The sequence below is a fragment of the Sinohyriopsis cumingii genome, chromosome 17 (genome assembly GCF_028554795.1).
Source record: "Sinohyriopsis cumingii isolate HCF-2022 chromosome 17, ASM2855479v2, whole genome shotgun sequence".
Lineage (NCBI taxonomy): Eukaryota > Metazoa > Mollusca > Bivalvia > Unionida > Unionidae > Sinohyriopsis > Sinohyriopsis cumingii.
In genome coordinates this window covers 92,470,529-92,474,657 of record NC_142977.1, presented here as the reverse complement: position 1 = coordinate 92,474,657, position 4,129 = coordinate 92,470,529, and the positions used below count along the sequence as shown (strand labels likewise).

At 39.1% G+C, this 4,129-nt stretch overlaps 1 long non-coding RNA gene across 1 annotated transcript; it reads right to left on the bottom strand.

Moving 5' to 3' along the window:
- Positions 1-1,534: 1,534 nt before the first annotated feature.
- On the bottom strand, positions 1,535-3,775 carry LOC149779428 (uncharacterized). Its single transcript, XR_016415649.1, has 2 exons — positions 3,458-3,775; positions 1,535-3,246 (listed from the first exon to the last, which is right to left on the bottom strand). It is a non-coding gene; the product is annotated as an uncharacterized LOC149779428 (long non-coding RNA).
- Between the last annotated feature and the right edge of the window lie 354 nt (positions 3,776-4,129).

Below are 4,129 nucleotides of genomic sequence, written 5' to 3'. Positions count from 1 at the left end.
TGCCTTCGTCCGTTCGGGTTGTATCTGTCCCCAGTCTACCATTATGCTTGCAGTAGTAGCAGTCTCCCTCATGTCTTTACTGAGTATTTCGAAAACTGAGTGATGCGCATCGTCTTCGGAGATTCGTACACGTTGAAGGCACACAATGTTGTTCAACAGACCACATGTTTAGGTGCTAAATCACTTTGTTAATGGGAGCCTTGATGTCTCAGTTGTTAGCATGCCCGACTCGCGATTTGTGGTTTTGGGGTTCGAATCCTGCCCCAATACCCGTCCATGTCGGCTGCCATGGTATATGCTTCTGGACAAACAACTTTATTCCATCTAATTTAACTATCAGTACCAATGTTTCCATGGTATTGCTTTAGTTCCTTAGGTAACCACATCGAAAGAAAAGACTGACTTCCCTGTTTGGGGCTTATAGACGACAACAAACTACTTTTATCTTTCTATCACGAATTCCTTTCAAGAATTAAACATTGTCCTAAATTCGACAAAAACAGCTGATTGCCATCAACATTACATTATCGCATAGCACAACATCTACATGCCGAACCTTGAACAGACATATCAGATTTCTTGCCGACATTTATAAGCATTGTCCTGTAATGTATGACTTTGCAATTACATTGATACTCGAAACGAAATGCCACAACAGTAGCAAACTATGGCGAGCCCACACTACAGAACTTTTTCTACTTTGGAGTCGACGTAGACAATTTTGTTATGGTTCTGGTTTTTAAAAAAATTTCATTTCCTAAATATGTCCTAAACCCTGTAATAAAGTAACATAAAGATAAAAACATGTACACTGAACAATACTGACACTGCCAAATGACGGAGTTCAAGGTGTTCAACCTGGAGTTTGTTTTGTTGTGTAGTATTCTCTGTATAGTTTATATCCCTGATGTAATCTGATCCATCCAGCTTTATCCGACTTTAGTGTGAACTTATTTTATCTCATTATGATAGCCAACCCTGCATGCAAGTAATGGAATTGCAGTTTTCTACTATTTACTGGTTTCTAGACTACCGGTACAGTGTGTAATATAGGGTAGAGGGGGGCAAAACGCCCCCTTTAACAACTTTTGGCAATTTATGGCATGATTAATATGACTGTGTTCGCAATTGGACAATTTATTTAAAGTATGCTTTACGTCTAACATAATGGAATGATGTTTGATTACAAAGAAGAAACTATTTACGAGAAAAATGAAAAATGGTAAAACTTTATAAAGGGGCATTTTGCCCCTATGGTGGGGCAACAAGCCCCCTCCGGGGCATTTTGCCCCACAATGCATTCGACATCTGTAAAAGTCTGTAAAACTACAGGGATACTATTGAACTGTAAAATCAAGGATTATTCCTATATGTAGATTTTATATATGTCAAATATGTTAAAACTACATACTGTTGCATCATTCAAATTAGCACAACAATGCGGATACGCAGGCAGCTAAAACAATGCTCAAATCTAAATAGTCCCTAATTTCCATAGTTAATGAAGAAAAAGACAAAGCCCAAAAGTCGTGAATGCTTCTGGAAAATTCTTTATTACTCACACTTAGCACAGAAAAATTGCATATTGAGGGTGGTGCCACATGATTCATGGCACCACCTGGAACATTTCTTGCTCTGCGACCAGGAATCTTCTATTAAGGGATCATCACTTCCTCCATACTCAAATTCGCAGTTTCCACAAATGTTGTCTTTATTATATGTTGTGTCTGCTGACAAGTCAAGATCATGTTTAGCAACTGACTTTGGACCCGAAGCTTTTTTCCCTTTTCATGGTCATGTATACAAGTTGTCTTCATAGTCTTAGATGGTTTTCTACCTATCTTGTTGTCCTCTCTACATGTCTGCTTCTTTTATTTCTTTCTGTTTTGAAACTTTGGTTTCATTCCGTTTGCTCCCACTTGCCTGTACAGTCCTGTAACATTTGCCTTTTGTATTTGTTATCGTCTTTCTTTGCTTTTCAATAAGCATCTATTTATATGGTGATGATACTAAGTTCATGGCTTATTCTGCCTTTCGCTTTCTTGTGCGCTGACTGTATATTCTAGGCTTTGGCGAAAGTTTAAGTAATATGTTCATAAATGCTGAATCGTCTGCACTTTTGTATTCGTTATCAGATACCCCCAAGGTAACACATTCCGTTCTTCCAGCAAGAATATCTTCCTCAAATATTTTCCGATTGTCTGTCTCCTCGACGGTGATGGCAGAGTGATGTGTTTGTTGATTATCAGGTGACTGAGTATAAATTGTTTGGTCTGTCTCTGGATTACCCGACCCATCCACAGTGGCTGTAGAACTACCAGTTAGCAGAAATTCAACAGATTTGCTTGGTTCAGTTAATGTTTTTGCATTGTCAGAAATGATCATAACCTTATTAATCCTTTGTGGATTTCACAAAAGAAGTGAAATGTTCCAGCCATTGCAAGAAAATACGACTGACAGTCCACCCACTTGGGCTACACAAGCCTAGTGATCCGGCTGGTGAGCCATTCATCAGTGATGGAACCATTCATTTACGTGGGTAGATAAATGCTGTCGGTGCAGAGGTACCTGCCGCATTCATGGCACATATTACAGTAATGGTTTGACCACGTTCACCACTTGTAACTTTACCAACTGATCTAACAACTTTCGATGCAATGATGTTTACTGGCTTGTGAACAGTACTAATGCCTGTTTCATCCATGTTCCATATTCTGAGACCATCAGCAAGTGTTGCGTCAAGAGATTCCTTATATACTTGGTAAAAATTAACTACCTGTGGCCGGTTAAAGCCCACGGCTCTGCTGACACTGGTTTCCTCTAGAGCTCTGATGGCTAGATTTGGATGTCTTTTCATAAAGCCGTTCAGCCAAACAATACCTGCTGCATTGCCTTGAAATGGATGGTTTTTAATATTCAGATGAACCGCTAAGTTGTATGCCAAACGTCGTACGTCAATTGTGGTAAGTCCAAATAATGCCTTTTCTATGGACTGGATTTGCTCAACTAGAAGTAACTCATAAGCAGGCTTGAAAACAGTAGTCTTACTTTCAGATTTTGACACTCCAGGTTGAGAAACCTTCAAATCTCTATGTTAACACAATGTTTTAGCTGGAATTCCATAATTCCTGGCAGCAGCTTTCAATGAAATTCCAGAATGAATTGCTTCAAGAGCCGCTTTTAGAGCTAGTGCCCCATAATTTCCTCGATCAGTTTTTCTTCTGTAAGTTCGCACCATCTGAAAAACTGTATAGAATAATTTTAGGCATATGAACGGTTAGTTAAAACGTGTACAACATTTAAACAGTTATGGGGCAACACGCCCCCTATTGGGGGCGTTTTGCCCCTATCGTACAGCATTGACAATTTAAGAATAGGCGGAATTAACAACTGCTGCGAATCATGAAATATTATACATAATGCATCTCTATACTATAATGTTTAAAAACATACGTACCCTGTTTTCTTTAGGTAGTTTCAGTCAAAAATACTGCAAACAAATGGATTGAACATTTTCACAGGAAGATGCCAAAAAAGTAATATTCTTGCATAAAAACCATGCGTGCAGTGCATACAACAATGGCCGCCATTTACAAGGCCTGTGTAACCTGGGGAATCTTGCTGTATAAAGACCAAGCCATTTTCTAGCGCAGGGGCGTCAGGATGGATTAAGAGCGTTTTACCCCACGGAGGCGTTTTGCCCCCCTCTACCCTATTCTAAAGGTTTAAAAAAAATTTTCTCCTTTCGTTTCGATGTCACTATTTAGTCAGGTTTAAATCCCCTTCGTTTGAATGTTACGATTTGCTCAGGAAGCAGCAGAGAGGGTGAACAGACCACTTAGGGGAATGGTCACCCTTGTGTTTTACCAAAAAAAATAGTGACCACTCATAGAGGTCAATTACCACGTCTACGATTATTGTTTGTCCCAAACAGAACCGTAGACGCCCCTCTCTGCTGCTATCAATATTGGGAATCATCATCTGAATCATGGGAATCTTCATCTGTTTCATCTTCATCTGAATCATGGGAATTTGTTCTATGTTTCAAGTAATATTCAAGTTCTGATGGTGGTTTTTCTACTTTGGGATTTATGTTCTTTCTGTGTTTATAATATATCATCAAACTTCT